The sequence below is a fragment of the Pollicipes pollicipes genome, unplaced genomic scaffold (assembly GCF_011947565.3).
Source record: "Pollicipes pollicipes isolate AB1234 unplaced genomic scaffold, Ppol_2.1 Scaffold_7231;HRSCAF=8579_pilon_pilon_pilon, whole genome shotgun sequence".
Taxonomy (NCBI): Eukaryota; Metazoa; Arthropoda; class Thecostraca; order Pollicipedomorpha; family Pollicipedidae; genus Pollicipes; species Pollicipes pollicipes.
Genome location: NW_023597034.1, coordinates 42,809,215 through 42,823,138, shown reverse-complemented (window position 1 = coordinate 42,823,138; position 13,924 = coordinate 42,809,215).

The window sequence follows — 13,924 nt, the reverse complement described above, 5'->3', positions numbered from 1 at the left end:
CATTTGACAACGAACAAATTGCAGTGCCCGGAGTGCGTATATTTGTTTCCAAGTCGTTAGAGACTTTTCTTGGCGAAATATCTCGAGACAAACCTGGGAGGTCTAGTTAGCTAGGACTCACCGGCATTGCTGCCAAATTCCCGTCAAGCCAAGGTACAAAATGCTACTAAATGCGAAGGTACGGCGCGTTCATAAATGGATTACAGACCGTAGGCGTAGGAACGTTTCAAAAAGTGGGGGGGGGGGGACAAGTTCGGGGCGTACTTCAGGAACTTTTTTCTGGAAAACAAGCCCGACGACCGGGGGGGGGGGGGGGGGACGGGGCAGAGAAGGAGGTTATCTCTCTTTATTCAGATGTAATGACTGCTATTCTATATATGCATCTAGAGCTGTTTCTCATGAATACACGCTCTTGCCTATACGACTCACCTATGTCATTCGGGAAACAAGGCTTTCCAGCTTCCCAATATTATTCGTCCATTTCAACGTTGTCCTTCCTGGGGAGCCGAAATTCTACGGGCGGGTAGGCATTTTGGGTCATTGAGGAGGCATCTGTCTCCACAGGGTAGATGCCAGAATATGGCCTGAGCACAGGCTGGTGAGAATTTGAAAATGAATCAATTGCTCACAGTACAACAGATTTTGCATGCGCCTTTATTTCGCTGGCTGGTTTTCAGGAGGTATGACCTGTCGCGACATTTTAGACGGAAACAAATTCGGAAGCCTGAAACTGCCAACAACCATGTGACAAAAGCCATAAAATTGGAGATTATTTTTTGAAAACCAAGCCACAGAATGAAGGCCATTCTGTCATATATACCTTGTCTGAGCCCTGCTCCCGTCCGCCGCCGATGGCCACTGTCCTGGCCCGGCTGTGTCCGAATGACTGGCAGCGAACTGATGGTATGGCTGCTTTGTTGCACATTTCTGAAGCAGCACTGCTACTAATCGGAATGTAAGGCATGTGTTGGACACCTGCAACAGTACCTTATTCCGAATGATCTTCCCTTACACCTCACCACCCGAGAAAAATGCCACCAGGAAGCTGCCTACTTTAGGTATGAATTTGCCCAACGGATATTTAATTGCCCGTCATTCAGCGTAGATGGCTTGATCTCCTTTCGTGTGCAGGCAGGGGGTAGCCAGAGCTTTGCTAAGAGGAACGCAGAGTTGACAAAAGCCTTCTTTATGGTGACCCCCACCCGCAAAAAGATATCCCCGGATAAAGTTTACTTGTTAACAAGGGATACGGTTCTCTTCGTTTCATCGTATTTTTTTACGTTGTAACCAGAACAGAAACCAGAACCTACCGTGAAATCAACTCAGTTTACATTTTTAACACGCACCTGGATGGCCGGCTAGATACCCTTTGCTCGGGTGGGGAGTCAATATGACCCCGCTGAGATGTCGGGAACTAAGAGAGCTAGAGACACCAAATTCATAGGCCAAAGTTTGAGGTTCCTAGGTCAAGACTTTCGAGTCAAATAAGATCAAACAGAGTCAGATTCCAGGTTGGTCTCTAGCGTGCCTTAGAACCTAGATAACTGTTTCTAAGTAAAAGGTCACATGTTCATTCAAGGTCAGTGACTTTATTTGACCTTTTGAAGGTCATGGTGACCAGAATCATACGAGACTGCTACGAGTTTTGCATTTGAATGAGCGACAAAGATTACGCTAGATAGTATGTTTTTTTTAAAACAAAATGTTGATCTAGGTCATTTGAGGACAATGATCTATTCTGACCTCTGAGAAGTCCATGGAAGATGCATAATGCGGTTCCTGCTATCAATAAATTCGAAATGAGCACCAGAAACTGTCCCGTACAGCAAGCTCTAGAGTAATAAAACAGGTTGGTTTTGACCTTAGTCTAGCCTTTATACCTGACCTTTGGTCAACGTAATTTTCTCTTTCAATATTTGTGTTGCATAAGAAAAAATCTCAGAGATGTATGGCTTCGTCTAACGCTCCATTGTTGCATCAGATTGAACGATTCCCTAGAAGTTGACTTCGCTGAAACCATGCCCTGACTTTGACCTGCCATAGGTCAACGACCTTACAAATTAAATCTAAATTTTTGATACCAAATGCTCCGCTATTCAATTATCTGCATCTATGCAAAACATGGCGCCGTTGCGCCGCGCCTTTCGGAAGCCATTCTGGAAGAACCTACTGGAGGCGAGTCAGTTTGACCCTTCATCCGAACACGTGTTAAGGTCAATAAACTGCAGAAATCAGGCGTTTAACGACCGCATGAAATAAATCACCGATGCCCCTAATTTGCCATGGCTTAGTGAACTCTTTCTAAACCGATAGAATTGAAAAGCTTTTTCGCAATGAGGATAAAATCAGACATTGAGGACATCGTGGAAGTAGATTGTGGATCGATGCGTTTGATTGAAATTTGAGGGTGAAAATTTTGATTGTAGATCGAGTAGTCAACAATCTGTAGGAGAAAGCGAGGCAATACGGACACCTTAACGGTTTTTTAATATGGGAAGTTCATAAGTCTGTCCAGAAAGTCTTTAGCAGGTGCATATTGACGGCTGGTCAATTCTCTATCTCTTATAAAAGCGCTAGTTTGATATCTCTTCATGTTAAAGTGTGATCCTCCTAAATACCAGACGATGTTTTTTCCTCATTTTGCCCCTGGCTTGGGGCAGAACGAAGCAGTAATCGGGGCAAAACGGACAAGTGATGAGATTGAATAAGCCAAATAACTATTTTCAAACTTATCATTTTTTAATAGAAACGCATCAATAAATGCATTGCTCGGTGAGTAGGTATTCATCTGCACATCCAATAGCTATATTGCTTAAGTTTAGGCTTTCATATTTTGTTCGAACCATCTCACTCCACGCTCGTTTCCTCAGTATGGTCCCACGAATAAAAGTGATAATGGCCAGCAAATGTGTATTACAGCTTGATATGAATCGATAGCCATTGCTGCATGGCTTAGACACAGAATTAGAGGAACACAGCCTGGTGGTTACACAATGAAACGACAACGATTGAATCTCAAACACACAAGTCATCGAGCAAAGTTCGCTCGGGAACACTCACCCGTTCTTCTCATCAATCCACTTCTTAGTCACTGTGAACGCAAAACACGAGAAGAGCACAACCTAGTGGACTTGTCAGCAGGTACGACCAATGGCAAAACTAGACAAGACATCAGCCTGCCTAGTCATCCCGGCACAGCTCGCACACGAACACGCACTCGTCCTCTTCATCAATCCCTGCACAGGCATTGTGCGCCCATTTATCGCAGAGAGCACATCGCAACCAAGGCTCGCCCGACTTGGACATGGAGAAGAAGGACCCGCGGTACAGACAAGCTACATATTCTTCGTCCGAGGACTCCTCAAAGGTAAACTTTCGCGGCGTACGCTCCTTTTGTTTGGGCTGCGGTTTCTGAGCTTACACACTCTTCCTTTTTCTTCCTTTAGACTGACTTCTGTCATTACTTTTCTTTCCTCCCTGCCTACCCTTTTTTCCTTCGAGTCTCTTCTCGAGTTCCTCCTTGTATGGTATGCCAGTCAAGACACACGTTTTACCGTTCTTTCGTCCTTTACCTCTCTCCTCCCTTGAGTGAACTTTTCGCACTGGGAAGATTTCGCGGGGAGACACGTAGGAGCTTGCGGGTTTGTTATTTTGACCTTGGGAAGCATGGGTCGGTCCAGCTGAGCATGACACTTCCAGAACGTCACCTTCGTCATCGTCAGAGCTTGAGAAATCATTTGGCAGTGCCCCAGCGGTAAGCAACTTCGCCGGAGTTTCCGCATTAGTCGAGCTTCCCTGCCCCGACATTCCAGCCTGCGTTGCGTCTCCGGCGACAATTTCCGAGGACTCCTGAACGTTCGTGCTCACCGAGACATCAACGTCAGAGAGCCCAGGCATGGGCAGAGGGGCTGCTGCTGAGTTGAGACCCACTGGTGCGTTTGCGGTGCCGGTCAGCGGGATGTTCGTTGTTTCTGCCGCTGCGAAGTCTTCTTCGCCAAACACATGGCGGTTTGTGGGAAAGATCCCCGTGACTTCGAAGCCCTTCAACGCCGTCTTCACTGTTGCCGCCTGCACGTAGGCTGACCCGATCAGCTCCCCCATCTCATAGAGTGTGATGACTTTACCAGGGTTCTTTCGGAGCCACGTTCTCTGACCTTGGAAGAAGAAGGTGCTGACGGGAAGCATGAACGTCCGGTCCAGTGGTTGAAGACGGTGTGAGGTGTGCGGAGAAATGGTGAGCATTACCACACCTGCTTCCCTGCACAGCAGGATGGCTGCGGGGCTCTTGGTGTGGCTGGCATGTCCATCCAGTATGAGAAGGACTGGATCCTGTTTCGAGGGCTTCACGTGCCTTATGAAATGGTCAAGCCATTTCACGAACAGCTCCTTCTGCATCCAACCAGACTCATGGTACAGCACCAGGCTACCTGGGGGAAGACCCTTCTCAAACTGCTGGTTGGTCCTCTTTCTTGGGAATATCACGCCTGGAGGTATGTAGCTCCCCGCAGCGTTGATACACATCACCCCGGTAACCAGCGTGCCTCGTTCCGCAGATGTCAGTTGGCCGACCTGCTGGCACCCTTTCCTCGCCAGCACCTTCTCTTGTTTTGTTGCGACCGTGTTGAATCCCGTTTCATCCATGTTGTGGATGCGTGTGGGACCGAACTGGGCAGAATCCATCTGCGACCCAAGGTTGTCGAAGAATGCGTTGATATTGACTGAGTTGAACGCCGCGGCGCGAGCAACGCTTGTGGCCTCTGATGTCCTTAGTGAGACCGTGGAGTGACTCTTGCGGAAGCATCGTATCCACGCCTCCCCTGCCATCTTCGTCACCGTGTTGAATGGGTGAGTGATTTTGTTTCTGTCTGCGAACTCATATGCGAGCTTCTTGAGGTCAGTCAGCGTTACTCCGAACATCCGGTTTTGGAGCTCCATTATGTGCTGTACCAAATCTCGCTCCTGAGCTTCCGTGAAAACAGGTTTGTGTCGATCCAGGACCTTCCCTGTAGCGTCTGTTATCGACATTGCCCGTGCCTTTTTCAGCCATCTGTCGAGAGTCGACTTCGGGACCAGAAAGCGGCGTGCCGCTTCTTTGGTGGACATTTTCCCCACCTTGACTACTTTGATGGCCATTGCCATCGTATTCTGCTTCCAGGATTGCCGATCGGTTTTTTCTCTTGTAATTTTGAACCATTCTCCGTCTGGCGAAGTAGTTCCTCTGTAAAAAGAACGTCAGCGTGAACGTTGAATGGATTTGGGAGGGTCATTTGCCCCTTAAGCCCCCCGCCCCTTCCCACCCCTCCCTGAACCCGTCAGTGTACCTATATTCCTTTTAATAAACTAGGAAAACGTTTACCTGCTATGGAAAATTAAGTGCAATTATTATAGCAAAATACCTAACCGCATGCCTATAGCTAGTTGGTAATAGGGCATTTCATTCCTTGTGTTAAATTAGTTACGTTTAATATTAAGGGCGATATGATAAAACACCGTCTATGTATTACTATACAATAAGTCAGTCCTAATGTTTAAGAAACAAAAAACCGTTGAATTATTTAACAATCTAAAAACATAACATTTAATCGTATATGTTTAAAGGGAATGTAAGGCTTTTTCCCACTTTATTGGAGTTGGCAACGTTTCTGGGCACAACATGATAAATAAACATTAAAACTTACTACAATTTGCTGGGTCTTGCCCATAAACACGGAAAAGTAAACTTAAACTTATTTTTCACGCCAGTTTTGTCAGACAGAATATCTATGCGTTAGTGCTTACGCCAGTGCCTGTGCATGCAGAGAAATACACCCTTTAAATGTACGGAAAAGTACGAAATGTGCTGTGAGTTTTATGCAATAATGACCAGAAATGTATTAACTTTTCACCCTTTCCATAGCCTAAGCTACTTTTTAAGATACTTTTTCATAACGAGTCGGTCGAAAGTCGTTGCTTGTTTGCTGACTAACAAGTAAGTTATAGAGGCTATCAAAGTGAGGGACAAATGCGTGATACTGAATCAAGTCATCACAGGTAGGTACTTACAATTCTCATGGTCACAAATGAGCTTTGTTAAACAACATAATTGCAATAAATTAGGCCTAAAAGGAACGATAAATATAGAGCTATCACATGCCCACCTTCAATAAACTATAAACGACAAATCGCAAGGCCGCACATTCCCAGTTTGACGCAGTAGTTCGACCACTATCTAATCACAGAAATGAAACAGGGTCGATTCACTTGTTTCGGGATTTACTCATGTGCCTGCTACTACCATTGAAACATTGTGTTCATGGCTTATTTAAGCTAAACTTTCCTTGCGATAGTTATATTTCAGGTGGGGCAAAACGGGACCTTTTGTGTCCTATTTTCACCCGAGTGCCCATTTTGCCCCAACCATTCTCACCCATGGACGCCAACAACACAACATGATTCGACACGCAACGAAAACTGGCCCGAAAATTCACAATTGCTCAGAAGGAATCTGCATGCATGCACCATCAAAGCGCAGCAACTTTGAATTCACGATTCATTGTACTCATAGAATAAACATCGTTCAAATCACCATAAAAATAATAACAAAAAATGGAAAACGAAAACTCACGTTCTCCTTCAACGACTGCCGCCGACAGAAATGCCCGGTGCACGTCATTTCCGTCCCCTGTCAGAGAAGCTTCAGTTTAAACCATTGATTTCCGGTGGCGCCACCTTTAACAGCCGAAATCGCGGGGTGCCCGTTTTACCAGGGTGCCTCATTTTGCCCGCTTTCCCCTACCAACATCACCAAGCCATGTTTTTCTAGAAATGTTTAACATTGAGGCAGAATCGATTAGTGATGCAATTTGTATAACGTGGTTCTTAACATGCGCGCTCGCAAATCTTAACAACAAAGACCTCGGCACCATGCGTTGCAGTCTCCGTAGTCAGCGGAGCGCTAGCTCAGTGGTTAACTTTTTGTCATGGTCCACCGGTGGACGAAAATAGTAACGGTTTTGAAATAATAATCTTTAAACACCTGAATTGGTTAGTCAGAAAAATTAGGTGGCATGATTTTCAGCATGCGTACTCGCAAATCTTAGAAACAAAAACCCCGCCGCCAGGCGTTGCAGTCTCCGTAGGCCACGCAGCGTCGACGTAACAGCTTATACTGAGCCGTGGCCAACGGGTAGACGAAAATGATGACGCTTCTGAAAGAAATATCTTTGAACGCGTCAGGACATCAAATCTTACATCTACAAGGCAGTCTGGGCGCATATTTCACGTATGCGATTTTTAGACTGATGATAAGAGCGGATTGGCTCTTAAAGCACCGCGAAGTGGTACTGGAATCTGGTGCTGGAACTGGAAGAGTAAAGGCAAATTCTCTATTTTTCGTATTTCTGTAACTATTTATCTGTCCAGAAGACAAATTAGCACGGCGCCCGCCGTCTGGCGGCACTTTCAGTGGTCGACGCTGTTCAGTTTTACGGAAGCTGCAACCCAGACCATCGCTGCCCTTGCTCTCGAGGTTGCGGGCAGACGTGTTCAAACCTTTTGATGCACTTTGTCATCAATCCATTCTGAAAAAACGAACGTTCTAGGCAAACACGGGATGACCTTGTCCATTAAAACAAAATCATTACGACCTTTTCTTTTCAACAATAATGAGACATCTACTCTATTCAACAATAATGAGGCCCCTTATTTCCTTCCGGACAAGGTGTCCCTTGAGTAGAACACCAAGGACACATTACCGGTTCCGGTCAACAGCTGAAGGGCCACTCCGTCCCATCGCGAAACGTCTTCTGGCTGTCATTCTAGCGACACGGGGCGGGATCTCCTGGTCGATCCGGAGGCCATTGGAGGGAGATATCATATCACATGGCTCCCCTCCCTGACACGGGAGGCCTTCTGACATGTGCAGTTGGCCCCGGATCGGCACAGGAACCCTCATTTACGCGACAACATTCCTGATCGCCAAAGGTGGTCGAATAATTGTCACACAGGCTTCAGTTTTGTGCTTCTGTTTTCTTCAGAGGTATTGAGGAATCCCTGAACATACATTGTAGATGAAATGGGGTCCTGAGCTTGCATTGGCATGACTAATCCATGTTCATCTTAAGATGTTCAAGATTCAGTCAGAGCTGATTGCTGATAAAAACTATGTAATATGACTTTGAACATACACGCTCGCAAATCATAGCAACGACAGGCTGAACACCCGGCGTTGCAGTCTCCATAGGCCGCGTGGCGTCGGCCCGCGGCTGTGACACCAAGTGATGGCCAGTAAGCAAACGAAAAAGATGATACAATGGTGGTCTTGAGGAAGATGGCTAGTGAACTAGGTAAATCGGTGTGCATATTTAAGTGTGGTGCAAAAAGAAGCTAAACACGACCTTAATCTGAAAAGTGTGGGGGGGGGGGGGCATCTAACACTGCTGTCCCCCCCACACCTTGAAGAGTGGGGGAGGGGGGCATGGCCTCCTGCCCTCCCCCTTGTTCCTACGCCCATGTTACAGATTAATGTTTTTCAACCTCTGAGAAAGCAAACATGCCTCGAAGGGGGCCATGATGAAAAACAAAACAAATGATGCAATTGAGTTTTTTGGACCGAGACGATGCCTGAAATAATTGCATTCTGTGTGTAGGGGGGAGCGGGCGGAGAGGGTTGGCATAGATGAACTTCTTTGATTTTCTCGCAGTCAACCTCCGTATGGGAAATGATCACATTTCCGAGAGTTTGAGGAACCAGCCTCAACCTCTAGCACCACCATCAATGGTTCCCGCTAGTTACCAGTAGCGCAGGCAGGGGACACAAGAGGCACGTATCTCCTTGAGGTTCATGGGGTTCCCAGGGGCCGCTCGGGACCTACGATTTTCACGGCCAATATGTCGGCCAGGCACCACCAATAACGCACAGTCGGCTCCGTGTCGGCATGGACTGAGAACCCATTACCCAAATAGGGACGAAGCAGGAGCCAGTGATTTACATCGGCCAGGCCCCAGCGCCTAACAGGGGCCCTGTGCTGGCAGGAGGCCGCGAGTCGGCCAGGGGTAGTGATCTCTGGCCGACTCGGGACTCACCGTTGGTGGGTAAAGCCTCCCCTTCTAAGTTCTTCCCACCAGCAATGGATGTCTCACTTTCACATTTCGGGAAGAGACCGCCGGCCCCGGATGAGTTCTAGCTGAGGTCGTTGGAGTTGATTGCTTCATACCCGAATCACAAGAAGACCTACATGGAAGGGTCGAAAGTGGATGCCGGCGCTGGATGTGCTTTTGTGTCGAGTCCTGTCACACGGTCTTCTGCTTTGCCTGGTTACGTATCGGTCTCCACATCCCAGCTAGTAGCGATTCTTAAAGCACTTCATTTCATAGAAATTGACGGTGACGATCAAAACGTAGTTTTATCGGAATTTCTGAGTAGCCTTATGGCAACGCAGGCTTTATTCATCACGTCCCATCGTTCAGGACATACCAGCGCCTCTTACCACACTGTCCCGATCCGGAAAGCAGGTGGTATTGCGCTGGAGACAAAGCCACGTTGGCATATCGGGGAATGAAACAACTGATGCCGCAGCGAGGCGTGCCACACATGCAACTAGCATCCCCGCCATGAGGCTCCCTGCTAACGACTTATATGCAATGGCATCTGCATTCATGTATAAGCATGGGCGAACTGGTGTGCGCATGATACCAACAACCTGAGAGAGATAAAGCCCCGGTTGGGACTATGGGCGTCCAGCTGTCGTAAGGTGAGGCGGGATGAAGTGATGCTATGCAGCCTGAGACAGATATACGCAACTCACACTGAAAAACAGGCAAGCCTATTGAGAGTTCGCAAAACCTATCGAGGGGTCGATCTTGCCTCTACAGAGAGCCACACTTTACGAGAACTTCAGAGGAGGTCTTTTTGTCTAGTGTCGTTCTTTTTTTGCCAGGTTCTCAGCGTCGGCGCAAATCATCTTGCATAAGAATGCTTGATTATCTCCGTGACCGGCCAATTGGAACTTGGAGGTATTTGAACATTCCCGAATGCGGTAACCTACACTGATGCCGAGAACCTTACAAAAAAGTTCCCAGACCAAACAGACGCTTTGATGGTGTCTGAGCACATTCGAGGGTCTTAACCCTTTTTCAGTCAGCGTGTTGACAAGCTTGCAATATATGACCATGTTATATATTTCTGCATCGCCATAGAAAGCCACCTGAGGCAAAAAAAAGCAACATTCAGATCAGCGTAACAACACAAACGTGGGTAGTCTTAACGTAGCCCAACAGAATGGCGGATCAGCCTAAGAACAACAGGACGACGTATCTTAGCAGATTTACTCCTTCCACAGCAAAACGACGCGTCTTCATCGGCATACGGCGGAGACGCGTCACGACACAGTGTCGTGTCGTCGGGACGCAGCACGGCGAAACACCGCAACACACAGCCGGATGACACATTCCATAGGCAGATATCGTCAATGTTCGTTAATGGTCGAGGCTCGTCAATGGTCGTCTTTCGTGTTTTTTAGGGAAACATATAATTTCCACTAATTCTCAGTGTGGTTTTTGGAAACACCGTAGCACACTGAGCCATCTTCTTACCTTGGAAACTGTTGTACGTGTTACTTTTAAACAGTGTCGCCATGTGGGAGCTGCTTTCTTTGACATAAAGGGCGCTTACAACACCACATGGCGACATGGTATCCTCATGAAGGCTTTTAAACACTGTATTCGTGGTAACATGGGCTGTCTTTTTTACAGAACTTCTTAGCAAAACGTTTTTTTTTTTGCGTCCGTGTTGGTCATCAGTTCTCTGATCGTTTCTTACAACGGGGTGGTGTGCCCCAAGGTGGCGTTTAAGTGTATTTCTTTTTGCGGTCATGATCAATGACGTCGGAAATGCATTGCCTTCAGTCTATTGGTCGCTCGTTGTTCGTCGACGCCCTTGTAATCTGGTGCAGCTCTTCTCTAACCTCAGCAAAGGAGCGTCAGTTGCAACTAGCTGCAACACGTTTGGAGAGATGGGCCACTCTCAATGGGTTTCGTTTCTCCACAGTGGGTACGCGCTTTTGTCACTGTCGGGGTCACTGCCAGGATGTAGCGATTGGCCTGTATGGCGAAGCGATCCCATCTGAGCTCGTGGTGCGTTTTCTGGGCGTGCAGTCTGATCGCCCTCCAACTTACAAAGACCACGTGAAGGCTTTGCGAGCCAAGTGTTTTAAAACCCTGAATGTCATGAAGTGCATCGCAGGCACGTCGCAGCAGAATGACATATTTCATTACCAACATCCAAACATCGGTAGAACTTCAATCAGCGGGGTAATTTGGGCTCGCTGCTCGCACACAGGTAGCATGCAAATCTGACGTTATCTGTGATGTCTGCCATGTATAATGCAGGAGTGTCAATTCAAATTAATTTCTGGGGCACTGCCCGATATGTATGTTGGGTTGGGTCCCCCCAATGCTGATTCCTCCCCCAGCCAATATTTCTAGCTGGAAAATTACACAGAGATGTGGGAAAAAACTAACTGTAACACAAAACCACCATCTCTGAACTTAATTTATTGACCATGATCCATGGGTTGATATCGTTCCTAATCATGCATAACAATTGGCACTCCTGTCCGTATTCCACCACCACATGTTGGGTTGGGCCCCCTCAATGCTGATTCCTCCCCCAGCCAGCATTTCTAGCAGGAAAATTACAAAAAAACATGAGGAAAAAGCCAACTATAACACAAAATCACTTTCTCTGGACTTAATTTATTAATCATGATACATGGGTTGCTATCGCCCCTTAATCATGCATAAAAAATTGGCACTGCTGTCATTATGCTACCACTACACAAGCTATATTGATTTCTACTGCCATTGTAGGCTGCATATAAGGTAGGCTGTTTGCCTTCACAGCCTGTACTTAAATGTATACAGTGATTATGCCAATAGCTCCATCAGGACAATCTTACAGTTCAATGCCAGCAAAAACAGTAATGAAACACACTTCTTTACACTTAGACGGGTTGGAGAGTTGGAGCCCTGAACTGAATAATAAGTAGGAACACCCCTGATTTGAAGATCGATGTGACTGGTAGCCATTCTCAATCTGGACAAGCATAAAAATGGTATAAATTGGTATTTCAGAACTGTTATCACCTCTTGCTATACTCCTTGCCATACTCCCTGAGGAGTGCCATCAAGCTTCAACATCAAATCGACGGCTCTTTGAAAGGGAAGAAGGCTGGTCGCTTGTGACTTCTTCAGTGATTCCAGTGAATCGGCCGACCGGCCGGGCCAGAGGAAATACGCTGATTTGTTGCCAACCTGTCACCGAGTCGAGCCGACCAACTAAAAACCATATGATATTTTTGTCGCCGGGCTGGAATGAAACCTAGAAAAAAACAGGATGCTGTGAAGTGCGGTAAAGAGCTTGTACAGAAACGTCTGCTTGTGTTGTGTGACGGAATTTACTACAATGGAGGCATAATATCTACGTATGGAGATCTCACGTTACGTTTTGCATAGTGTGCTGTATTTTTTCGTGTTGGCTGTCACCAAACTTTGCTGTCTAAAAACAATTTTGGAACCAAGCTTCGCGAGAATATGTGCATTTTTGTCGCCGACCTTATCCACCAAGTCGGCAGGTTTTACCACCCATGCTGAAGGGGGCCAAAAGTCCAAGGACCGGACTCGATTTGGGTCCCGTCCCCAATTCATAGTGCCATGACCTGGAATATTATTCAAAGGGCTTCGATCAGGGCTCTCTTATAAGCGTCATCTATTAATATTATATGAGGCCTCGACATGGAGCCAAATAATCGGCTTCATGTCCGTCTGAGCCTTTGGGGCCCATATCCCAAGTGAGATCGAGGCTGGACAACGTTCGTTGTAAAGTTCGGGGCCCCTCACACCATGAGGGGCTCCTGTGTCGATCAGGGGTCACTGTGCCTAACAGGAGTTCCGTAGCGGCAAGTGGCCCCGGGTCAGCCAGGAGCGGTATTTGAGGGGCCTGAGGAGAGCTTCAAAGGCCTCTCGAGACTAAAGATCAAGGGCCAGACTGGAGGGCTGAAGGACCCGAGGGGCTGGCCGTAAGTCACATTTAGGACCCCTGCCCGGAGATCTGTGATCTTGAATGCCAGTTAGAAGGCATTTGTATCAATCGGAGACCCCTGAGGCAGAGCGCTCCTATGTTTCGGCCAGAGATCACCACCGCCGAACAGCCAGCTCCTTGTCGGACTGAATTCTTGGAGCCCATTTCGCAAAGCAGGACCCCTGCAAGAATGCGGGTTCCTGTGGTAGTCAGGGCTCGGTGCCTTACGAAGTGCTATGTATCAACGAGGAGTCTCGAGTCGGTCAAAAAAACATTTGCTCAACGGGAACGGGGACGGAACCCCGAATGACAGAGCAGCTCTTGCGATGGTCAGGACCCCCTGACAATGAACGGAAACAGGCGAACTTCTGATGAGTGTTCCCATTAAGACAATGGAACGTTCCTGTACAGTCAAGACCCCCAGTTCTGAACGGTGGGCCATGCAACCCAATTCTAGCATCGGCCCGTTAAGCCAAACCGGAGTCTATGGTTTAATTTTTGGACCACCAGAGTCGATCAGGGCTGTTGTTGCGTCAATAAGAGTTTCTGCTGAGTCGATCGGAGGCCAACTGGGCGGTTCACAAGGCTTCACGCGTCAGGGAGGGGCCAATGCGGGATGATATGCCCCTTCAATGGCCTCCGGATTGACCAAGGGATTCCGCTCCGTGCCGCCAGAATGGTAGCCGGAAGACACCCCGTGGTGGAACGGAATAGCCCTTCAGCCCCTGACCGGGAGCAATATGTGCCCCCTAGCGTCTTACTCGAGGGAACCATTTCCCGGAAAGAAATGTCGAATCTCATTAGTGTTGAATTGTGGATCGAAATCAGTTACAAAACGAACGGGACCGTCATGCCATGTTGACCTGA